General features: G+C 40.5%; 1 long non-coding RNA gene across 1 annotated transcript in view; it reads left to right on the top strand.

The window, feature by feature from the left end:
- LOC143661531 (uncharacterized) overlaps positions 1–22,118 on the top strand; it is a 36,756-nt gene extending 14,638 nt beyond the window's left edge. Inside the window, exons 4-5 of the long non-coding RNA XR_013164660.1 lie at positions 18,851–18,907; positions 21,519–22,118. This is a non-coding gene — a long non-coding RNA (uncharacterized LOC143661531). The remainder of the gene's footprint in view (positions 1–18,850; positions 18,908–21,518) is intronic.
- Positions 22,119–26,587: the final 4,469 nt, after the last annotated feature.

Raw genomic sequence — 26,587 nt, 5'->3', positions numbered from 1 at the left:
ACTACCACCATTGTTACTCAATATTGTGTTGGAAATTCTAGCCAGAGCAATTAGACAAGAAAAAGAGATGCAAGGCATCAAAACTGAAAAGGAAGAATTAAAACTCTCCCTGTTTGTAGACATATGATACTATATGTGAAAACCCAAAAAAATCCACAGCAAAACTACTAGAGGTAATAAATGAGTACAGCAAAGTGGCAGGTTACAAGATCAACACTCAAAAACATGTAGTGTTTCTATACACTAGTAATGAACAATCTGAGGGGGAAATCAAGAAAAAAAATTCCATTTACAATTGCAACCAAAAGAATAAAATATTTAGGAATGAATTTAACTAAGGATACAAAAGACCTGTACAAAGGAAACTACAAGAAATTGCTAAAAGAAATCACAGAAGACCTAAATAAATAGAAGGGCATCCAGTGTTCATGGATTTGAAAGACTAAATATAGTTAAGATGCCAATTCTACCTAATTGATTTATGGATTCAATGCAATACCATTTAAAATCCCCAAAACTTACTTTTCAGAAATAGAAGAAACAATAACCAAATTTATCTGGAAGGACAGGATGGCCCAAATAGCTAAAAATCTCCTGAGAAAGAAAAATGAAGTCAGAGGTCTCACACTACCTGACTTTAAGGCGTATTATGAAGCTACAGTGGTCAAAACAGCATGGCACTGGCATAATAATAGATACACTGACCAATGGAATCGAATAGAGACCTCAGATATAGACCCTCTCATCTATGGACAACTGATCTTTGATAAGACACTCAAGCTAACTCACCTGGGACAGAACAGTCTCTTTAATAAATGGTGCCTAGAGAACTGGATATCCACATGGAAAAGAATGAAAGAGGGTCCATATCTCACACTCTATATAAAAATTAACTCAAAATGGATCAAAGATCTTAACATTAGCTCTAAGACCATAAAACTGTTAGAAGAAAATGTAGGGAAATATCTTATAAATCTTATCATAGGAGGCAGTTTCCTAGATCTCACATCTAAAGCATGAGCATTGAAGAAATAAATAAATAAAGGGAACTCTTCCAAATTAAACAGTTTTGTGTACCAAAGAACTTCCTTGAGAAAATAAAAACCAGCCTATCCAATGGGAGACCATATTTTGAGACGATATATCAGATAAAGGTCTAGTATCCAGAATATATAAAAAGATTGTTCAACTCAACATCAAAAAGACAGACAACCCAATTTACAAAATGGGCAAAAGACATGAACAGACACTTCTCAGAAGAGGAAATACAAATGGCTAAAAGGCACATGAAAAGATGCTGAATTTCCCTGGCTATTAGGGAAATGCAAATCAAAACAAACCACAATGAGATAACATCTCACACCCACCACAATGGCCATTATCAATAAAACAGAAAATGACAAGTGCTGGAGAGGATGTGGAGAAAGAGGCACACTTATCCACTGTAAGTGGGAATTTAAAATGTTGCAACCACTGTGGAAGGCAGTTTGGCAGTTCCTCGGGAAGCTAAGTATAGAATGGCCATATGATCTGGCAATACCATTGCTAGGTATCTACTCAGAGGATGTGAGGGCAAGGACACAAATGGACATTTGCACACCAATATTTATAGCAGCATTGTTTACAATTGCCAAGAGATGGAAACAGCCCAAATGTCCATCAACAGATGAGTGGCTAAACAAGCTATGGTATATACATGTGATGGAATATTATGCAGCTGTAAGACAGAATAAAGTAATGACGTATGTAACAATATGGATGGACCTTGAGGACATTATGGTGAGTGAGAGTAGCCAGAAACAAAAAGACAAATACTGTATGGTCTCACTGATATGAACTAACATTAGTGAGTGAACTTGGAGAATTTCAGTTAAGAACAGAGACTATCAGGAGTTAGAAATATGGTAGATATTGGGTAACTGGAGCTGAAGGGATACAGATTGTGCAACAGGACTGATTGTAAAAATTTAGAAATAGATAGCATGATACTACCTAACTGTAATACAATAATGTTAGTATGCTGAATGAAGCCGAATGTGAGGATGATAGAGGGAGGAGGGCTGGGGGCACAAATGAAATCAAAAGGAAAGATAGATGATAAAGACTGAGATGGTATAATCTATGAATGCCTAGAGTGTATAATGATAGTGACTAAATGTACAAATTTAAAAATCTTTTACAAGGAAGAACAAAGGAATGTCAATGCTACAGGGTGTGGAAAATAGATGGTAATTCATATTTTAAAACTTGAACTTATGTGAGACTAAAACAAAAAAATGTTTACATGGTACAAAATTTATATTTTGACTAGTGCAGTTCCTAATATAACTTATGTGGACAGTTTAATTGAACACCATAAGTACACAGAACCTTGAGTAAGGCGTGAGATTTTGTAGATTTGTCCAGAGTGATACCCCGGTAAATCCCAGAATGATTTGAACAGTGAATAAAAAAGTATTTGCAAAGTCCCCTTGGGGGAATGGCGAGAAAGGTGGAAAATTCTACTTCCCTATGTGGAGAATTCCTGATATTCTCACTAGCAGTGGGAACAACCAAAGGATTAGGCTGAGCCCTCAATCTTGGGGGTTGTTCATATGGAACATATCCCCGCAAAGGATAGGCTAAGCCTACTTAAAATCAGGCTTAAGAGTCACCCCCAGATGTGGCCTCTTTCTCTCAGCCAACACAACAAGCAAACTCACTGCCCTTCCCCTCTCTATGTGGGACATGGCTCCCAGGGGTGTAAACCTTCCTGGCAATGTGGGACAGAAATCCTAGAAAAAGCTCGGACTCAGCATCAATGGATTGAGAAAACCTTCTCAACGAAAAGGGGGAAGAGAGAAATAAGACAAAATAAAGTGTCAATGGCTGAGAGATTTTAAACAGTCGAGAGGTTATCCTGGAGGTTATTCTTAAGCATTATATAGATATTACCTTTTTAGCTAAGGTATAATGGAGAGGCTGGAGGGAAGTGCTTGAAAATGTAGAGCCATGTTTCTTGAAGATGATTGTATAATGATAAAGCTTTCACTGTGTGACTGTGAAAACCTTTTGTCTGATGTTCCTTTTATTTATGGTATGGACAGATGAGTAAACATATGATTAAAAATAAATAATGGGGGAAAGAAATGTTAAAATAAATTTAGTAGATTGAAATACTAGTGATCAATGAAAGGGAGGGGTAATGGTTATGGTATATATGAATTTTTTTCTTTTTTCTTTTTATTTCTTTTTCTGAATTGATGAAAATGTTCTAAGAAATGATCGTGATGATGAATATACAACTATGTGATGATATTGTGAGCTATTGATTATATACTTTATTAGTTAAGGTTTTCTAGAGAAACAGAATCAACAGGGAAGACTCACAAATATAAAATTTATAAAAGTGTCTCATGTGACTGTGGGAATGCAGAGTCAAAAATCCGCAGGGCAGGTTGTGAAGCCAATGATTCTGATGGAGGGTCTGGACGAACTCCTCAGGAGAGACTCGACAACTGAAGCAGGAAGAGAGCCTGTCTCTTCTGAATCCTCCTTAATAGGCTTCCAGTGATTAGACTGAGCATCACTCATTGCAGAAGACACTCCCCTTGGCTAATTACAAATGGAATCAACTGAGGATGCAGCTGACATGATCATGATTTAATTCTATGAAATGTCCCCTTTGCAACAGACAGGCCAGCACTTGCCCAACCAGACAAGTAGGTACAACCACTTGGCCAAGTTGACACATGAACTTGACCATGACATATACCAAGAATGGAATGATCACATGGTAAGAATGTTCATGTTTGTATGTTGTTATGTTTAAAAAGAAAAAAAGTAGTAGGTTGAAATATTTAAAGTGCTGAAAGAAAACAACTGCCAACCAAGAATTTTGTATCTAATAAGACTGTCTTTGGAAAGTAAGGTAAAGATTAAGACATTCCCAGATAAACAAAAGCTGAGTTACCACTAGACTTACCCTAATAGCAACGCTAAAGGGAGTTCTTCAGACTGAAAGGAAAAGTCACTATATGGTGGATCACAGAGGCATAAAGAAATAAAGACCTGTGTTATAGGTAACCGTTTGGGTAATTATAAATACTAGTTCTATTGTATTTCTTGGTATTAACTTCACTTTTTTTTCCATGCATTTTTTTTATTAATTTTAAATTTAAAAAAATATGACAACAAAGAAGCACAAACATTCCTAATATATAATCATTCCGTTCTACATATATAATCAGTAATTCACAGTATCATCACTTAGCTGCATAGTCATCATCATGATCATTTCTTAGAACATTTGCATCAATTCAGAAAAAGAAATAAAAAGACAACAGAAAAAGAAATAAAACAAAAACAGAAAAAAAATTTATACATACCATACCCTTACCCCTTCCTTTCATTGATCACTAGCATTTCAAACTAAATTTATTTTAACATTTCCCCCCTATTATTTATTTTTATTCCATATTTAACTCCGCTTTTTATTTCTTACAGTTTCCAAAATGCAAATGCATAAAAAGTAATGATACATCTATGATCATACAATATATAAAGATATAATTTGTAACAAGTACAATGAATAGATGGGGCAGAGAAGTATAAGAACAGTGTTCATGTATGCTATTGAAGTTAAGTTGGTATCAAATCAAATGTGATTGTTATAGATTTAGAATGGTAAATTTAGATCAATGGTAACCACAATATATATACATATACATATATATGCTAAATACAGTAAGCAATGAGAAGAGACTCAAAATGGTGTACTGAGAAAAGTCAAATAAATATGAAAGTTGGCATTAAATGAATAATTGTGGGACAAAAATGGTATAATACTTACAAAGACCAAATAACAACATGTGGTTAGCTGCATTACTGGTAGTTACTTTAAACGTAAATGGATTAAACTCTCCACTCAAAAGTTAGAGATTGGCAGAATAAATTTAAAAGCTCACCAAACCATATGCTACCTACAAGAGTCTCACCTTAATGTCAAAGACACAAGCAGGTTGAAAGTGAAAGTATGGGAAAAAATACCACGCGAATAACAACCAAAAGAGAGTTGGAGTAGCTACAATAATATTAGATAAAATTGAATTTAAGTAAAAAAAATTATGAGGGGAAAGAAGGTCACTATATACAGATAAAGGAGGGAATTCAACAAGAAAATGTAACCACTGTAAATATATACGCATGTAATGTCAGAGCCCCAAAATATATGAATCAAACATTGATAGATTTGAAGAGAGAAATAGACAGTTCTACATTAATAGCAGGAGACTACAATATATTTTTTCACTAATGGATAGAACATCTAGACAGAAACTCAATAAGGACATAGAAGATGTGAATGATACTATAAACCACTAGACTAACAAACCTGTAACACTTCACCCAACAGCAGCAGAATACACATTGTTCTCTAGTACACAAGGATATATCTTCAGGATAGACCATATGTTAGGTAACAGAACAAATCTCAAAAATTTAAAAATACTGAAATCATAACGATGTATCTTCTCTGACTACTATGAAGCAAAAAATAAAGCAAAAAAAAAATCAATAATAGGGAAAGAACTGGAAAGTTCATAAATATGTGGAAATTTAATGACACGTTTTCAACCAACAAATAGATCAAGGAAGAAATCACAAGGGAAATTAGGAAATATCTTGAAGCAAATGAAAATACAACATATCTGAATTTTAAGTATGCAGCAAAGGCAGTGCTGAGAGGGAAAAGTGTAGCTCTAAATGCATACATTAAAAAGGAAGAATGATCTCAAATCAGAAACCCAACCTAATAACTGTAAAACCTAGAAAATGAAGAGCAAACTAAACTCAGAGCAAGCAGAAGGAAGGAAATAACAAAGATTAGAATGAAGATAAATGAAATAGAGAATAAAAAGCAATAGAATCAGCAAAACTAAAGTTGGTTCATTGAAAAGATTAATAAACTTGACAGATGCTTAGCTAGACTGACAAAAAAAAGAGAAAAGATACAAATAACCAAAATAAATAAAAAGGGGGGATACATTACATCTGACCCCACAGAAATTAAAAGGAGTATAAAAGGATACTATAAACAGCTGTACACCAACAAATTAGATAACCTAGATGAAATAGACAAATTCCTAAAGTCACACAGACTATCTAAACTGACTCAAGAAGAAAGAGAAGATTTCAGCAGACTAATAACAAGTAAAGAGTTTGAATCAGTCATCAAGAACTTCCTAACAAAAGAAGGCTCAGCACCAGATGTCTTCACTGGTGAATTTTTTTTTTTTTTTTACATGGGCAGGCACCAGGAATCGAACCCAGGTCCTTGGGCATGGCAGGCAAGCACTCTTACCTGCTGAGCCACCATGGCCTGCCCTTCACTGGTGAATTTTAACAAACATTCCAAGAAGAATTAATACCAATCCTGACCACTTTCAAAAAAACAGAAGAGGGGGAAACACTTCCTACCTCATTGTATGAGGCCAACATCATCCTAACACTAAAGATACCACAAAGATACCACAAGAAAAGACAATTATAGACTAATATCTCTTGGTAGATGCAATATAGATGCAAAAGTCCTCAACAAAGTACTATTGAACCGGACCCAATAGTACATTGAAAGAATTATACGCGATGATGAAGTGGGATTTATCCCAAGTATGTAAGGGTAGATTAATGCAAGAAAATAAATTAATGTAATAAATATTATTAATAGAATAATGAGGAAAAGAACACAAAACCATCTCAATTGATACAGAAAAGACATTTGACAAAGTCCAGCATCCCTTCTTAATAAAAAACATGTTGAAAACTAGGAATAGATGGAAACTTTCTCAACATGATAAAGGCAATGTATGAAAATGCCTAGCTAGCATCATAATCAGTGAAAGACTAAAATCTTTCCCTTTAAAATCAGGTATGAAACAAAGATGCCCACTGTCACCATTATTATGTTGAATAATACTGGAAGTGCCAGCCAGAGCAGTTAGAAAAGAAAAATAAATAAAAGGCATCCAAATTGAAAAGGAAGATGTAAAACTTTCCCTATTTACAGATGACATGATGCAATAAAAAGAAAATCCTGAAAAATATACAAGAAAGTTACTAGAGCTAATAAACAAATTCAGTAAAGCGACAAGGTACAAGATTAACACTGAAAAATCGGTAGTGTTTCGGTACACTAATAATGTACTGCCCAAAGAGGAAATCAAGAATAAAATTCCACTTACAATGACAATCGAAGGAATAAAATATCTAGGAATAAATTTAACCAAGGAAATAAAGAATTTGTACATGGAAAACTGCAAACTATTGCTAAAAGAAGATCTGAATAAATGGAAGGACATGCAATGTTCAGGGATTGGAAGACTATTGTTAAGATGTCAATTCTACCCAAAGTGATTGAGAGATTTAACATAATCTTAATCAAAATTCCAAAAGCCTTCTTAGTAGAAATGGAAAAGATAACCATCAAATTAATATAGAAGGGTCAAGGGCCCTGAATAGCCAAAACCATATTGAAAAAGACAAACAAAGTTGGGGACTCACACTTCACAATTTAAAAAGTTTTTGCAAAGTTATAATAATAAAAAAAACAGTTTGGGGGTGCATGGGTGGTTCAGTGGTAGAATGCTCGCTTACATGCAGGAGACCTGGGTTCGATTCCTGGACCATGCACACACACACACACACACACACACACACCCCAAAAAATAAAACAGTTTGGTACTGACACAAAGACAGATATATAGACCAATGAAGTAGAATTGAGAATTCTACTCTCATCTATGGCCTATCAATTTTTTATGAGTGTCAAATCCACTCAATGGAAAAGAATAGTCTTTTCAACAAATTGTGCTAAGAATCCTGGATGTCCATATGTAAAAGAATGAAAGTAGACCCCTCCCTCACACCAAATACAAAAATGAACTCAAAATGGATCAAAGACATAAGTGTGGAAAACCAAAACTATAAAACTCCTAGAAGAAAATATAGGGAAGCAAATTTCTGGACCTTGTCCTAGGCAATGGTTTCTTAGACTTTATACCAAAGTGCAAGCAGCAACAACAACAAAATAGATAAATGGAACTCTATCTAAATTTAAAACTTTTGTACATCAAAGGACTTCATCATGAAAGTAAAAAAGACAAACTACTGAATGGGAGAAAATTTGATACAGGTTTGTGTGTGTGTGTGTTGTATGGCGGGATCACATTTCTTATTTTTCCATGTGAGTATCCCATTATTGCAGCACCATTTGCTGAATTTTTGTTTGTTTGTTTTGCTTGTTTGTTTGTTTGGGGGAAAGTGCATGGACTGGGAATTGAACCCAGGTCTGCCACATGGCAGGTGAGGATTCTACCACTGAACTACCCCTGCACACCCTGGTAAGGGTTTATTATCCAGAATATGCAAAGAAATCCTACAACTCAACAGCAAAATGACTTGCAACCCAATTTTTAAAATGAGCAAAAGACTTAATAATTTTTCCAAAGAGGATATACAGTTGGCCAATAAGCACATGGAAGGTGTGAATTGGTCATTAGGGAAATGCAAATCAAAGCCACATGAGATACCATTTCACATCCACTAGGCTGGCCACTATTGAAAAAAGAAAACAGAAAATAAGTTTTGGGGAGGATGTGGAAAAACAGGAATATTCGTTCTTTCTTGGTGGGAATGTAAATTGGTGCAGATGCTGTGGAAAGCAGTTTGATGGTTCCTCAGATAGTTAAGTAATAGAACTACCACGTGACCCAGCTATCCCATTTCTAGGCATATACACCAAAGAATTGAAAGAAAGGACTGAACAGATGTTTTCATGCCATTGTTCATAGTGACGTTATTTACAATTGTCAAAAGATGAAACAACCCAAGTGTCCGTCAACAGATGAATGGATAAATCAAATGTGGTATATAAATAATGGAATATTATTCAGCCATAAAGAGGAACAAATTTCTGATACATGTTACAACTTGGATGAACCTTGAAGACATCATGCTGAGTGAAAAAAACTAGAAAGAAAAGGAAAATATTGTATGATTTCACTGATATGAAGTAAGCAAATTTATAGAGTTAGAAACTAGAATACAGATTACCAGAGGCCATGGTGGGATAGTGAATGTGGTGTTAATGCTTAATTGGTATAGAGTTTCTATTTGGGATAATAAAAGAGTTTTGGTATTGGATGGTGGTGATGGTAGCACATCTTGAGTGTAATCCACTCCACTTAATTTTGCATTTCAATGTGGTTAAATAGGAAATTTTATATTGTGGATATTTTAATAGAATAAAATTTAAAAAAACAACAACATAGGACTGTAAAATATAAACAGTGAACCCTAGTGTAAGCTATGGACTATAGTTAATCATATAATAATAATAATTTGTTTCATCAATTGTAACAAAGTTACCACACTAATGCAAAATGTTAACAGTATGGAAAACTGCATGTGTTGGAGGTATATATGAGAACTGTGTATTTTCTGCATGATTTTTCTGTAAAACTATAACTGCTGTAATAAACATACACACACAGAGGATATGCTTGCCTCCTTTCTCCCCTCTTTTCCTCCCTTCCTTCCAAATGAAAATCTTCTATACATATTATACTGTGCTAGATTCTGGGAGGAGATGGGCAGGAGGATGGGTAACCATAAGGAATTCAACAATTTCTACAGGGAGTGTGTGGTGGTTTGAAGCTATATATCCAGAAAAGCATGTTCTTAAATTTAATCTATTCCTGTGGGTGTGAACCCTTATAATAGGACCTTTTGATGAAGTTACTTCGTTAAGGCCCAGGATGGGGTCTTTATTCTATTACTCAAGTCTTTACAGGGAGGGAAAAATGCCATAGAAGGAGCAGCCAGATGCTGAAAGTCAGTGGTACTCGGAAAAGGAGAGAGAGGCCTGGAGAGGCTGCCATATGCATTACGATATAATAGAAAAGCCAAGAGCAAGGATAACCGGCAGCCAGCCCCCTGAACATCAGTCTTCCAGAAGAAAGTATCGCTTTGATGATACTTGATTTGGACTTTTTCTAGCCTCAAAACCTTGGGCCAATAAATTTGCATTATTTAAGCCAACCCATTGCATGGTTTTAGCAATGAAGAAACTGGAATGTCAGTGCCAGAGTCAGGAGCACATCCTTAAGGACCAAATTGTCTTGACTGTAGGGCAGGGATCAGGGCTTTCACTATCAATGTCAGGGCAAACGAGTCTTGTCTGTTCTAGACTGACCACACCCTGATCTTAGCTCCTGTTCCAGGCCTTTGCTGCTGCCTTTGATGAAGGATTTGTATAGATGTGGCCTCCATGAGAGTCCCCTTTACTTATTATCTCATGTCTGATTGGAAACACCCCTGACATTACTTCTGAGGCAAAGCTCTAGTACTGGACCCCCTTCCTTACCTTTGCCAGCTTATTAGATTTGGTTCTAAACAAATTGCTTTGGCTCAGAGGGAGCATTTAATACTTCAGTCTAACTGAGGAGGCAGAACCTAGATAGACACAGAGAGAACAGAGTTCTATAAAATCTCAGGAGACTTGATTTTGGTCTTCAGGAACAGCCAAGAGTTGCATAAATGGAAAAGGGCAGGGAGTGCATTCTTGGCAGGAGGCAAGACGTCACCAAGGGCTCATAAATGGGAATGTGCTTAATGATTTCAGGGCAGATGAGCACACAGGTTTGCTAAAAATATTTATTAAGCACCTCCCATGTGTGAGGCACATGCTGATTCAAAAAAAGGGAGAATGGTCTTTGTCCTCAAGAATTCTGTAGATCTCTGACTCTGATATGCCCCCTTTCAACACAGAAAAACCTGGGAGAAGTCTGAGGAATGAAGCTGGGGGGCAGAGTTGAAGAGGCAGGAAGGCATCAGCACACCCAGCACAGAGATTCGGATGATTAAAAATATGTGCTCAGGACATAATTTTAGGAAAGCTGCAGGCTATGTTTAAAGCAAACATTTACAAAGGGGATTGGCATGTGGAATGTATGAGAAGAGTGAGCAATTCTGTGTTGCAGAAATTCTGAAAGGCTTTAGTAGAGTTAACCAGCAAAAGTGGAAAGAAAAGAAATCAGGGCTCAAGCACAAACATATTTCCATGATCATTTCGCCAGATTGATGCTCCTGATATACTGCTCTTGTCTTGGTGAACACATCGACAAAATCTTACAGACCCCAGAGACCTTTCCAGATTGGTGGATGCCTTGGCTTTTTTAACTTGTGAAAAGCAGCTTTGGTTTCTTCTTCCTGAATACGGAGGAGTGAATGGGGTCACTGAAATAGAATAACAATTGACAAGGCTCTGAGTCACTTTAACAGCAAAAATTAGTGAGTCAGATAACTTTGCTCTGTTCATTTGCCCTCTTGAGCATGTCTTGAAGATAGCTCGATTCTAAAGGCTTCTCTAGGGAAATTAATTGAATTTGTATTTATTTACTTATTATCATTTTTAAAATAGCAAGACATGAAGTGAGTGTAGGAATACCAATAATGAGCATTCATTCATTCAACAGATATTTTTGTCCCTGTTATGTTGAAGTTACTCTGCTGGGCACAAAACCAAATGCCTATTTCAAAAGCCTCTCATACCATCCTCAACTCACAAGATCAGAGCACTAGCAAGCTAAATAAACAAAGAAGTCCAGACTCTGTTTCTTCCAGTGGAAGATGAACTGTGCATAGTGGGAAGTGCACAGAGAGAAGGGTCTCCAGCAGCACCTTTGTGGGCTACCAAGTTTCAGAAGGAAAGGCCTTTGTCCAGGGATGGGTATGCAGGAGGCATTAGACCAGGAAAAGTGGGAAAGCAGTCTATGAAGTGGGGAACAAAACCCAATGTGAAGTCCTGCGAAGTGGTGGAAACCGGCTCACCTCTGATGAAGGTAGTTCCCTTTATGCCACCAACACAGGTGCTCTGTCTGTCCTCGACCCAGGTGAGCCGAACCTAACCTGGATTAGCCTGCTGGGTGCACAGGTGTGTTCCCATGGGTTGGTGAGTCTGGAAGGAGCGATAGATGGCTGGCGTGATCACGGGCCGCTGTGGGACAGTGGGGCCTCTCTCGGTTGTGTCTAGAAGGCCCTGGGAGGAAGGCGTGCTGTGGAATTCAGTCTGTCTGTGCTCCGCTCACTTCTCAGAGGATCAGACACATCCAAGAGGATCGTGTGAAACAGCGTGGCGTGGGAGCCTGGGCTGTGTGAGAGCAGCCTGGGGTTGTGCAAGTGAACGTCCAGATGGCCAAAAACGTGGGAAACTCCGTTTAGGACTAAACTTTTTTTTTAATTGAGGTGTCTGCACTAATAGAAATCATTTGTTAAGACAGTTTGGAGACCATGATGCCCCTGGGCTTTCTTCTGGGCGGTACCTGTGACTCACTCAGAAAATCCTGCTTTGTACCTCAGTTTCTCCTACCCACGAAGACAGGATGATACTTGCCTGCTGCAGATCACAAGGGTGTGGTAAGCTTACGTAAAGAGAAAAAAAGAATACTTGCATACTCTTAACACCTTTGAGATGAACAGAATTTTGGCCTGACGAATATTACCTGTTGGGGGCCAGGGGCTCATGGTGGTCTGAAAATCTTTCCTTACAAGGAAAGCCCATTTCATTATATGCCAATATGCCTTTCTTTCTACTTCCCTTCTACTCTTTCCCACATAGTAATTGACCCCATATGATAGGTTATTAGTGACTAATGATAATAGTATTTATGGAGCACTTTCTATGTGCCAGGGGCTTTGCTAGACATATTATCTCTAATTCTGAAAAGAGATATGAAATATAGGTGTTAATAGTCCCCCTTTATACTGTGGACATGGAGACTCAGAGGTTAGTGGAGAGCTCCCCCCCTAATAAGTGGTGGAGCCAGGATGGCCACTCAGGTCCATGGGCTCCAAGGCCCTTTACACCACCCAGGCTGGCTCCTCTAGATTTTTTTAGGGCAAATAAATGGAACCAGCCTAGAGCAAACAACTTCTAGCAGAAAAGGTGACTGCAGAGTGTTTGGTGCCAAGCATAGGCGCTGGCAGCACACAATGCCCAACCCCAGGACGTTTCCTTAGGCTGGTTGTGGTGGGCAGCCCTTCCTTTCCTTTTCTGTGCCTTTGGCTGAAATGCCATAAAGGTTTTACCCACCCTTTTTTGTCTGGAGGCCAGCATTTTGCTGGTTCCCAGCAGTGTGGAGGACAATGAAGCTCAGAAAGGAAAGAATTGCTTGTCTGGGGCATGTTTTCGCCTTCAGACATATCACACACCCAGATGCCTCTCCTCTCTTGCACTTTGAGGATGCAGCAAGACCTCCACGTCCCCCTGACCCTTCATTCAGACGAATAAAGGCAGATGGTCTCATGGGCACTAAGGATTGGACCTCTCTCTGGCTGCTTCCAGAAGGTCCAGTTTTCTGGCAATATAGCCTACTGGGAAGATGTCAACTCTGCCCTGATTCATTTTATTGCTGGGTGCTTATCCTTTTTGTTATACTTTCAGATAATGGGTGTGGCAGCTGATGAGTTGAAACCTGTCTTAATTATGCACCAAAACTAGCTTTAGGAGTGTTATTACTTGCTTAAGGATAGCAGCTTGCAAAACAGTTTCCATGGTTCTCACACAGCCAGGCCTGCATTGCCATACATCTGCTTCTGAAGAGGATGTGCCATTTGGAGATGCAAGCATTTGTCTCTGGCAAATGGCACGCTGACACAATTATCCTTGCGGTATATGCCCTCCAAATGTCATTGTCTAGTGATCAGTATTGATTTTCGCAGCTCTTTCAGTTGCTGGGCTGTCAGCAACCCCTTTGAGGGATCGTAGCCTCTGATACTTGGGTAGTAGCGGCTGGTTTTATTGAGGCATTGCCAAGACCAGAATTCCCCAAGGCCTATCATTAGCTCTTCAGAGGAGTTTTTGTGTACAATGTCCAGAAAGCTTGTGAAATTTCTGAATTTTGCAAACACTACCAATACTGCATATATAAGTTTATTTTTTCCATCTGTCATAATCACCACCTTGATGCTTAGTTATTTCGGCGAGGATACACAATAAGATTGAAATTCAAGGCCAGTTCTTATAGGCAGTAACATTCTGTTTTTCTGACTTTCTAGTCTGCTCTGGGAATGAAATATTCTGAATAGGATATTTTCTAGTATCTGAAATTTATCTGTGGATGCAACAAACTTGAAGATTTTAAACTTTTGTAATATACCCTTGGTTTCTTAAATGTTACATCTTAACGTAATATGACTTTCATTTTAATAACTTGGGAAAATCAATACCAGAGATTGGATGATGCTACTGTAACTCAATGAAACCCACCAGGCAGTTAAGATACATGGGGTTAACCCTTTGTCCCTTCACTAGTTGTCTCCAAAAGGCTAAACTGCTGTGGGACTTTATTTCCCTGGAGCCTGTGGCACTTCTCATTTCCAGCGTTTTCATGCTGCCATGTGTTCCATTGCCTCTCTCCCTCAGCCTCATTTCTCACACAGATGAAGTACGGGCTTGAAGATGGCCTCCCTCTCTTTGAGAAGTTAAGCACCCGGGTTTTGTGACAGTAGCCAGTTGCTCAGAGGTCCTCTTCATTTACTCCAGAATTCTCAGTCTTATCCTAGGTGGTGGAGGTTGGTAGAACACAGAGCCTCCAGTTCCGGGCTGTTTGTTACTGGAGTTGATGTTAAGCAGAGCACCTACTTAGGAAAATGCATTTCACCTGATGAGGATCCTGCACGTTAAGAATTTATCATACACATGCTTAGGCTAGTGAAGTAACCTAAGCTTTCATTCTCCATTCTCTACAGGGAATGTGACCCATTTTGCCTTCCGTCCTACATCTTGGGTAGGCAGGAGATGCCAGCACAACACCATAGCAAAGAACCAGCCATCCTAAAGTTACATCTCTGAACTGAGAACTTCTGAGGGTCCTTCGATAATCCTCAGCACACATGTACTTTCTTGTTTATTATTCATATTCCCTGCTATACTGTGAGTCAAGAAGTTTAGAAACGTGTCTTTTTTCTCTGTAGCCTCAGCTGGTGCCTGACATGGCAGACACTCGGGGAATATGTATTAAATCAAGTTTTAAAAGATACTCCATAGACTCTCTCATCTGAACACTTGTGCAGAATATTTAGTGGACAGAGATATTCTTAGGACTTGGCGTTTGAGCTTGAAGAAAGGTTTCAGGGTGGCAAAATTTGTGCCCTTTTCTACTAGGCTGATTGGAAAGTCTGCCCCAATCTGTTTTCCAGTCTGTGATTTCTGGTTTCCAGTCTGTGATTTCAGGCCAATCAGCAAGGGTCTACCCCCTGCTCAGGACTCGTCTAGGTGTTGTGAGGTGGGAGACCCATTGTGAGATTTCATACTTGTGAAAAACAAGCTTATACTCTAGTTATGGAGACAATAGTTCATCCTATTATTAAGTATGTTAGGTACGCAGAAGCCTTGCGGGATTCAGAGAGGACAGAGAGCTGGGTGGAGACCAGGGCAACCAATGAAGTCTCCCTTCTGTGAGCTACTTGGGGCCCTGATGGGGGCTTTGAAGGATGGATAGGACCTGGATAAGTGTATAAGTGTTCTTAATGAGGGTAAGGGCACAAGCAAGGGCATGGAGACAGGGAAAAGGAAGGTGTGTCCCATAGCTGTTTTTAGCAGCATGTGATGCATCAACTACCAAATGAGCAGAAGTGTGTAGTGACCATTTTGGAATTTATATAGAAGGATACTATGTAAATGACCTCCTCCTTGAATAAGTGAGAAGTATTAGCCAGTTGAAATTATTATCATTCAATATTTACTGATCCTAGTTTCATAAAATTGCTGAGATGGGTTAGTTTCAAGCTTTCAGTAGCCATGAGGACTTTCACTCATTTTTTTAGACTCAGAGGAGCTGAATTATTATCGTACTCATGCTGAGCCATCTTTTGGTTTGACTGAATATATCCCTCCTCACAACTGTCAAACTTGTTGTCTTGTTTCATTCATCCATCCTACTACCCACCCATTCATTCATCCAACCAACCTTCATCCTTCCATGAATTCATTCATTTATTGAGCACCTACCATGTACCAAGGACTGTGATAGATTCAAGGGAAACCAACAAGAGGAACAAGATCTTCATGCCTTCATGTTCTCATGGAGCTCACAGTTTAGATATTTGGGTGACATAGTCTCTTACCTCCTTCTGTCTCGAGAGAACAGAGTCATTTATACAGAAAGCCCAGATCATTTTCATACAGGCTTTTACTGAAACATCTCTACCCTAATCTCATTTTCCCATGTCTCCCGTCTCATTTTCCCAAGTCATTGTTTCCCTCTTCCAGCCCCGGTATATCAGTTTTCTTTCCATGCCCTTTCCCACCCTCCCAGTTCTCAGGCCGCCGACCTCCCTTTCCCCCGACACACCTCTTCCTCTCTCAACATGCACTGTCAGGAGCCTTCTCACCTTTCCTTCTACTCACATTTTCCTACAAACTAACTGGCTCTATGGCTTTTTCAGTTCTGGGCTTTGCTTTGCATTTTCTGAGATAAAATAAATTATCTGATACATTTATTTGCTTGTCAAATATTTACCTTCTATAGTCAAAGTGCTGTGATAGGAACTAGAGAGGAGCATGTAATGAAGTTTCATCTCCACAGGAACTCTAGGACATCAGAACAGACCACCAGCAAGTATCTTTTCCTGAGAATCTCCTAAGGCTTTCTAAGAAAAATGATAAAGGGACTTTGGAACTTAAGTCGAGCTTCAGAATTATAAACATTTAGTTTTTATAATGCTGTAGGTAGAAAAGAAACTTATCTTAAGGTAGGAGGAAAATGTACATCCCTAAACATCCTGACCGTGGCTCCAAGCTCATGTTTGTTGGGAGCAAGGTAGTAGAAGGTATCATTCAATAGCCTTTACTTGTCTAACTCTGGAATTGCCTCGCTCACCTGCAGATAGAGCTGTAAACAGAGAATTTCCGATTTCCTTGGAAGGTGGGAGGAGTCTCATTAGAACTGTAATCATTGATGAATAGAGGAGCTTCCCCTGCTGTGATGAGAGACAGGAACAAAACCTGAGCATGGACACATGATAAGCAACAGTGCAAGGAGAGGTGGCCCTGGTCCCTTGCTGCTCACAGCAGTGAACTCTGCTGGTCTCTACATTTCACCATAGAGAGCATCAGAGAGTTACAGAGGAGGAACTGCATCCTCTTGAGCAGTAGAGCTGTGGCGCGGGATTGGGAATGATGGGTGCCGAGTGGGGTGCTTGGGCTTCCAGAAATGACCCGAGGTGGAGAATCAAGAATCAAAGATATTACAGTTGTGCCCTTAACTGTTTCCCAAGATTTAAGGGGTACAAAAAACAAGGATTAGGTAAAGAAGAATAAGCTATGGCCACTGTCCTAAGAGTCTGGTAGGGCATTTGGGGGAAACCAACACGTACACACACAATACAAAGGAGTGAGTAAAGTTGGGCTGGTGAGTAAGGAGAGAATGTGTTGAATGTGAGCTGAGTATGGAATTGGGCTAAATCCTTCTCTTACAAATTTCTTTCCCTGGGTAGCTTCTCATGGAAGTATGGGCTCTTCAAATTGGTCAATTAAGTATGGTAAACACATAGCTCTAATCAACTCTTTCCTACTCAAAAATTGTCACTGGCTGCTTAATGACTACAGAAGTAGTTTTCAAAGTGTGGTCCGTGGACCAGAAGCATCAGCATCACCTGGGAACTTGGTAGAAATGCAAATTCTCTGGCCCATCTCAGACCACTGAGTCTGAAACGCTGGGCTGGACAATCAGTGTGCCTAATAACAAGCCCTTGGGTGACTCTGATGCTCTCTTAAGTTCGAGAAACACTGAACTTCAGCAAGTGTTCTCTGGAGCTTGCCTTTGGTGGGATTTAATATCAAAGCCACCTGGTCCAATCTCAAGGTGCCCTGCTCCCCTGTGCACACACTGTGGTCTGGTTAAACAGAAGTGGTCCTTCATTTTCCTGCCTTCCTGCCTTTACTCAAACTGTTCCCTCTGCCTGGAATGTCCTTCCTTACCCCTTATCTGTCTGCCCAAATCTTTACCTAAAAGCTTCATGCTGCCTTAAATGCCGGCAGACATGTTTCAGATTAGGGATTTTATTTTTTTCAGTTCTAGAAGCAAATATGGCTATCTCCAATTATGCACAGACCCAATAATTACCCTAATAAAACCCCAGCAACACTGAGGGTTTCTCCAGGTGATAGTTGGCAAGCATCCTCTAATCAGCACTTAGCTTAACTAACATTTGCATGGTTTTTGCCTTCTGGGAGTCACTAAAAACAAGTGTTGTGACAGAAGAGGGAATGATTCAGGCCAGACCTGATGGGAAAACAGGATATAAAATCCAACACCAGTGATGTGCGCAGGGAACAATAATGACAACCGATATTTAAATGACAAGAGACTTGCTAATTATCTCCTGCAGTGTCTAGCCTCCCAAGCCATATACATCCTGGGGATGTGAAGCTCGTCAAAATAATTAAGCACTGGAAAATACTGGTAGGCTCATAAAAAGTAAATACTGGAACTGTATGATGTTCTGAGTAAAATATTCACTTCTGCAGGTTCCACATACCAAAATGACCTCTGTCCTCACAGACTCCAAACAAATTGTAACTAATGGTCCTAAACTCTTAGCTGGTTTCCGGTAGGACAAAGATAAAAGTGCTGTCTACCAATGTGACCTCCCACCCTCTTCAAAGTGTCACTTAGTAGATCTACAGCCATTTGGAGTCAGAAACCTAGGTTTGCTTCCCAGTGTCACCGCTTACTAGTTTTGCAATCATGGGCAACGTCTTTCTGCAAAGATAGATGATAACGATTAATGTGTCATGCTTTCTTTGCAGGGGTGTTGTGACGATTACATTGGATCATGGATCCTCCTATAAATGGTAATGATTAAGGTAAATATTAGTTAATATTATTATTTTGAGCACCTGCTCCCAGCTGCTTCCTCCGAAGCCAGAGCCCTCACTGTTTCAGTGGACAAACTGAAAAATCATTCTTCTTATATTTATGTCAAAAATACTCAATTAATCCTGGCTGGTGACCCTGGATTGCTGGGGGTTGGTCCATAACAGTGGCGCTGGCTTTTAGTGGGATGTGATTAGGATGGAGAAGGATTTGGAAAGAGCAAATCAAGTTCAGGGCACTGATGTTCTCAGCAAGGTGGTCAGGCTGGTCTCCTCACAGAATTGTGACTTTTCCCTTGGAGGGGCCTTAGAGGTGAGCTAGTCTAGCCGTTTACCTCTCTAGGGTGGGGTAGGGCATCATCTTAACAACCCATTCCATTGTCAGACACTTAGACTTGTTGGAATATTCTTTCAACTTCTGAACCAAAAGCTACTTTCATTTTATTTTCAGCTCTAGGGCTTAATGCTCTCCCCTGACACAACAAACAGAAAGCTGTTTCCTTTTTGATATGCAAGGCTTCCTGATGAAATAATGCAAAGATAGCATGCTTTCATGGTATCTGCTATTCTCTGAATTAATCCTCCCTCGGTCTTGTAACTGTCCGTTGTCAATGTGGTTTCTGGAACCACCTCCCAAACCTGCCTTCCCTCCTCTGGAACACAGGTATCAATCTTTATAATGTGACCCTTATAATATTATATTTGGGTAATAATAAATGGGCAAACAGCATCTAGGTCTTTGATGGTCTTGTCATAAGGCAAACCTTCTCCAAATGATATCTCCCAAGATGGTCCCCTTACTGCAGCATGCCACAAACAAGAATCTAAATTGGAACCCAACAATGACTGAACTTCCTAAGTTTTAGGGCACCAAGGGAACCGACAAACACAGTGACCTTGGGCTACAGAGCCAACCTGAAGCTGTTTTTGTTATGTAGGAAGAATTTGCTTGGTATAGTTCCTACTGATCGTCTCTTTATCCAAAGTGGTGGAATCCTTCCAACTAATTCTTTAATATTTAATATTTAAGTAGCAGACAGCATAAGAAACTGGATGCAGTGACAAAGTACACAGACCATTCAAATATGGCTCTGCTACTTTGGCAGTTTACTTTGTCTCTGAGTCTTCATTTTCTCCTCTATAAAATGAAGATGATCATTTTTCCATTGAAATGAGTGCTAAATGATATTTCTAAATTAGAGCCTGAATCACAGTAGGTGCTCATAAGTTGACTCATAAGCTGTTGGTCACAGCACATGAATTTTCTGTTAGGGCTATTTACCCTCCTCTCCCCAGAGCAGTCCAGGTCAGGGGCTTGAGACAATCTGATATGGTGATACGAGCACTGAGGAGCCTAAAGCAGGAGTTGGTAGATACTTTTTTTTTTTTCGTAAAAGGCCAGATTTAATTACTTTAAATTTAAATTGCCACATATATCCAGGGACTACTATATGAACAGAGTAACCTTAGAGCATGTGAATTAGAGTTGTGGCAAATGAGGCTGAGCCCAGTTTGTGGATTGAGTGACAAAATATGAACAACAGGAAAATGTTTCAAATCTTCCAGTAGGAGAATATCAAGATGACCAACAGCTGACATCCTTGCACAGGCCAGACAGGAATTGCAACTTTGTGGGCCATGTAGTTCTGTCACAGCTACTTGGCTCTGGCTTTTGGCTTCCATAGTACAAAAGCAGCCTTAGAGAATAAGTAAATGAGTGAGTGTGGCTGCATTCCCATAAAGCTTTGTTTATAAAAACAGCCACAGGCCATGGTTTGCTTACCCCTGGTCTAGAGTCTGAGATTTTCTGATCTCAGCCCTCGGGGTTTGCTTCAGTCGGCTTTGTCTTTCCAAGAGCACCTATCCTTCTGGGAGAGGGCTTTAGGGTCCGCTCAGGGCTCATGTGCACACATAGTCCCAAAACCCATCCAAAGATTTGCTTCAAATACGTGTGGTTTCTGGAGCGGTAGGGACTGCCACACATCATCCTCGGAGAGAGAGTGTGCACATGCTTGCACACCCTGCAGAGGAGACCTATTGGTGATTTCACCATTACTGGGGACAAAGTACCTGGATTCTGTGCTTCCAATTAAATCATCTGTTAGGGGTTGAAAATCTCCTGCTATATACTTCCAAGACATCCCCATACTCTTGTTTTATAGCATTTAACTCCACTATCATTATTGGTGTAAAAATCACTTTAATATCTCCCTTTCCTCATACCACCTCCAATTCTTGAGCAAAAGCTCTGCAAAGACAGGGCTGTGTTTGAACTGTTGTCTGTTCATAGCTGTACCCCAAGCAACTAGCAGTGACAGACATATGGTATATATTCAACAAATACCTGCTAAATGAATGATTGTGAAAGCTCAGCTTCAAGTCACTCAAAGAACTTTTTCAGACCACATTGCCAGACTTAATCCTCTTTCTAACACTGTGGGAAAATATTGCCTTTTGCATTAATCAGAACTAACTGGAGATATCTGTAAATAGTAGGAGATTTTATAAGAGTGTCCCATACAACTGTGGGGATGCATGAGTCCAAATTCCGTAGGGCAGACTGCAAGCTGTTAACTCCAATGAAGTTCTTTGAATTCCCTAGGAGAGGCTGGCTGGCTGAAGTAAGACAGAAGTTCTCTCTTCTGGCTGCTGAAGCTATCACCTCCTCCTTAAAAGCCTTCAACTGATTGAAATCTCTCACTGCAGAAGACACTTCCCTTAGCCGACTACAGATGTAATCAGCCCTAGATGCAATCAACTTACTGATGATTTAAGTCCACAAAATTGTCCTCACAGCAACAGATAGACCAATGCTTGCTTGACCAGACAACTGGGCACCATCACCTGACCAAGCTGATACATGAAGCTAACCATCTCACCTTTCAACAGTTAATGTGCTCCAGGCAGAAAAACAAAATAATTATTTTAGGCATGGCCTTGACCTACCATCTCTGGCCTCAAAAGTTTTCTTGGCTACTATCACTGACATCCCTGCTCTGTTTATTTACCCCAGTTAACGGGAACTTCTTGAAGGAATGCAATATTAAAATAACTTAAAGAAATTTTTCTTTGAAATTTGGGGTAGTGATGTATTTGATACTTTCTTACCTGTCTTCCTTGCAGAAAGGAATTTTTAGAATTTTTGTACCTGGTTGATCTTTTTTCTGACCCTTAAATTGGATTTTGTTAACTAAGTGTTTAACTGCACGTTTTTCCTCTTTCTTGTTTTCCTTTTGTAAATGTTAGCAGCAGTAGAAGAAAGTTAAGTGATGTATCCTGTAGGGACACACTGCTCTGGGAAGGACAATCACTGAGCAGCCTCAGAGGGGACAGAGCTAACTGACTTCCTAAAGAGGGCCAGAGAAGTCCTGGACAGTCCTGGGTGGCATCCAGGGGCTCTACTCAGGCTGTTACTTTCCTCACTGGGTGGAAAGCTCTGGGTTATCCATCAATCACCCAGCAGGATGGGTGGGTGAGGCTGGAGAATTGATGAGTGGGGGGAGGAATTGATGACATGTCTTTTTCCCTTAGACCTCTGTGGACCCCTGTGGCAGGCAGATTCCATAGTATCTCTTCCTCCATACTAGAGCCAGCCAAGGGTCCTTTCCAGGACCCCCATTGCCCTTGCCACCATAATCCAGCTGAATAACTCTAGTCCCCACTTTGCACATGAATTTTTACAGGTTTAAATAGAGGCTTAGTGTGGTTTTCTCATCTTCTCCCCTCCTCCTTGTTTGGGTGGTAGAATGAGTTGAATATTGCCCCCCACCCCCCCAAAAAAAGATATGTCCAAGAACTAACCTCTGGAACCTGGGAACGTGCTTTATTTGGAGAAAGAGTCTTTCAGGTATAAATTAAGTTAAAGATCTCAAGATGAGCTCATCCTGGATTTAAGCTGGGCCCTAATCCACTGACAGGTGTCCTTAGAAGAAGAGGAAATGATACACAGACACAGAGGAAGATGCCAGGTAAAGACATGCAGAAATTGGAGTTGCATGGAACACAGAGGACTGTCAACAGCCACCAAAAGCCAGGAGAGAGACATGAGATAGATTCTCCCTCAGAGCCTCCAGCAGGAGCTGACCCTATCAACACTTTGATTTTGGACTCCTGGCCTCCATAACTGTGAGAGAATACACTTCTGTTGCTTTAAGGCATCCAGTTTGTAGGCACTTGTACAGGAGCCCTAGGAAGCTCATACAAGTGGTGATGTGAGTATAATTTGTAAAAGACTTTAACATCTGGGCATATCAACCCCACATTAGTCTATTTTCAATAGTGTTGTCTAGGCTGATGCCACCAGAGCTTGGAAGTGTTGAGGACAACAGTGCTGGGTTCTGTGCCGGGGTTCTACTCTCCTAAAACCAGGGCTTTTTCATGGCTGATAACATCTCTCTCATGCTTATCAGCTGGGAAGACAAGAGTATCACCACTCAGCCTTGTGACCTCCCAGCTGTGCAGGGAGGGGTAGAAAGGGCAGCCTGGTCATAGGACTCTCCTATTGCCCTCCCCTCCTTTCCTCTTAGCACATGATCAGGAAATGAAAAGTGCCCCTGTCCACAACAGAAGTGGTCAGTTAGAATACAAACACAGTCCATTTTTCGAAACGATGGAATCTTCTCTAAAGGGGTAAAATAAAGCAACATTCAAAATTAGAAACAAAGCCATCCTCCCACCCTCACTGCCCTCTTTGGTTTTTCACTCTCCCAGGCAGCAGCTCTTTCTCCTGATGTCAGAGCAGTGTGGCTGGAAGAATAAGCTAGGTGAAGCAGAAAGTGGAACCAGGATGTGCAGGTGAGAGGCCCTGGGGAAGGACCAAGGAGCAAGGAGGAAGATAGCTCATTTGGCTGGTTGTTTTTGTTTCTGTTTTTTTGGCTTCCATAATTAAAAAGGCTGGAAGTTCATTTTGGTATTAATGTGCAAAAATCTTAATTTGTCCTATTGATTGGGAAAAAAAAGATTGCCTCATTTAACAATAAAGAGAGAGATTTTTGGCCATCACTAAATGGTCCGGGGCTATGCCTTCATTAAGACATTTCTGTTTGCTTTTGTATTTGTAGTTGCTTTTGTATACCTCCTTTCATTTGAGCTTCCCAATGGCCCATGAAATGAGTAGAGTAGGGGTTATTATGCCATTTTAAAATTAGTAAATGGAGGGTCAGGAGCTAAGGGGATATAGATGGTTGGAGGGGAAGTAGTGGAGAATTCTAAACGTGGGGTGGAGTGAGGACACGAAAGAGCCTGGAGCAGTAAAGCAGTCTTCATGCCTGGATGGCTGAGCAGTAGGGAGAGCTCCGTCATTTGAAGAAGTTCCTGGAGAGGCACAGGTGACTAACTATTTGGGATGCTAACCCAGTGGCAAGAGAATCAGGGAAAACGTGTGAGCACAGTTTCTCTCCTGGAGCCTGAACAACCAGCAAGAGATGGAGTTTGGTAAAACTATGCCTCCTCATTCTAACGATGGCCTAACAAAGTGATGCTTCCTGACATTACAATGAATGAATCTGCCTCTGCAATAAAGTAGTGGCTGGCATAGTAGCGAGTGGCTGCACCATGGGCCTGGCTGTTGAAGGGGGCTCCCCTACACAAGGCACCACTTTGGGAAAGTGGCTCCACTGAGTATTAGGAGGCCTGGGCTGGCAGATGTGCCCTTTGAGTTGTCATCCCCATCGGTGGTGAAGGAGGAACTGGGTGCCTCCAGGATCCCCAGCAGGAGGGCTGTCCTTAGCTGGTCTGACACATCACATTTGCTTTTTGATTTGCACACACAAAATGAACCCCCCCAACAATCCTCTCCCCAGAGCCTCATCAGTTAGAACAGCTTTTGTCCTTAACATCCCTTTGTGGACCAGTTGGAAAATTAGTTAGATGGGAGAAGAAAGGGAAGTTGTCCTTGCAGGCAGCGGCCCTGGCAAGCTGGCTGCTAATGAAGGAGCCATGAATGGAGTGATTGTGCTGCTGTTTATATAGTTTTCATTTTAATTTGCATCCGTACCAGGCTCGGATCCCAAGACTCATTTGGCTGTGTTTGGAGCTTTTATCTCCTTCTATGGAGCCAAACCTGCCAGCTTATCATTTGCCTCGAGGAAATTAATGTGGGTTCCCCCACCTCCTTTGCTTTTATCATGTGCTGTTGAATTGTTTCTACACCCGTGGACAAAAAGAAAGGCTCTGCAGAACCAGAGGAGATTTCTTTCCTCATGTTGTTAGATCACCTGAGACTTCGCTGTCCTGTTAAGATCTTGTCTACAGCCAAGATCTCAAAGCACCAGGCCTGGGACAGAGGCAAGGGCATGGAGGGGAGGGCAGGGGACACAGCATGAAAGATCTGAACTGACTCTCTTAAAAGAAGAAGTTAGAGGAATTGTACTCCATTTCCTCTTAACCTCTGCATGTCCTTACGCATCTTATACTTTTTCTGAACACAGTGAAGTTTTACTGGAGAACCAAGATACCACCTTACTATTCTGTAATTGCCATTTGAAATAAGTTCCAACTTCTCAGCTTGGCACTTAAGATGCCCACAACTTAGTCCCTTTCAATTTTTGCTGCTGGTTCATGAGAATTCTCTGTTCCAGTGCCTCTACTCTCAGTGCCCGTGGGTCTCCCAACCTATGCGTCCCATGTCACTGCTCAGGCTGTGATCCCAAACTGGAATGCTGTCTTCCTGCCTCCACCCAGTCCATGCCTGCCTTCAGGTCTCAGCACGGCCCACCTACTTTAGGGAGCCTTCCCCAAATGCTCAGGCACACGCTGTCTTCTCCATTGTCTAAAGTCCTTCTACTCTACTTGGGCTCCCACACCAGTAGGATTGGCCTCACCTGAGAGGCTGTGAGATATGCAGCATCTTGAGCTCCACCCTGGAGCTGCCAAATCAGAATCTGCATTTTAACAAGACCACTGGGTAATTCCTGTGCACAGTGAAGTTTAGGGAGCCCTGATCCAGATTCCTGTGACATTTATTAACTGGTCCTCCTCTCCTGGTGATTGATTTATTCCCAGACGTTCTCATGCCCATGGACCTTGCTTCCCTAGTTAGAGTGTCAACACCTGAAAATAAGGACAGGAGACTTAAAGTTGATTTATGATGTATTTTGTAGCTCTAGGACAATGCTGAGTCCAATGTAAGAACTCAATATATGTGTGGTTAATTCCTTTGCAGATTTACCCTATGGTGTCACATGTTGCTCCTTGCAAATGTTTGATGCCCTTTTATGTATGCTTGTTCTATCTTCTCCGTCTTAATTATTAATGTATTAAAGACAGAAACCCCAGGCTACCTTTTAAAAACATGTACGTCCATATAGCTTTCCCCTGCCCCCTCCCCACTCCTGACAAAGTATGCCTTCCCCAGGACTTTTCAGAGTACAGAATGGAGTAGCTATTCTATCTGAAGAAATCATCCCTGGCCCTCTCTCTCCACTGGGTTGGGTCAGAAATCCTGGTGGGTAGATATTGTCCTTTGGGCTTTTCCCTCATCCTTCTACACACTCTTCTTATCTCAGCTTTTCCAAGGCAATTACTGCCAACATCAGATTTTTCTCAAATCTCTATGTCTAGCACTTGAGATTCAAAAATAAAAAGATGTAGACCCTGCCCTCAAGGAGTCACTGTTTAGTGACTTGAGGTGCAATGTATATTGGAGTGCAGGGGAGATGCTTGTGTGTCTAA

This window comes from Tamandua tetradactyla, chromosome 17, assembly GCF_023851605.1.
Source record: "Tamandua tetradactyla isolate mTamTet1 chromosome 17, mTamTet1.pri, whole genome shotgun sequence".
In the NCBI taxonomy this organism is placed as follows: Eukaryota; Metazoa; Chordata; class Mammalia; order Pilosa; family Myrmecophagidae; genus Tamandua; species Tamandua tetradactyla.
This window is presented reverse-complemented; position numbering and strand designations above follow the sequence as displayed.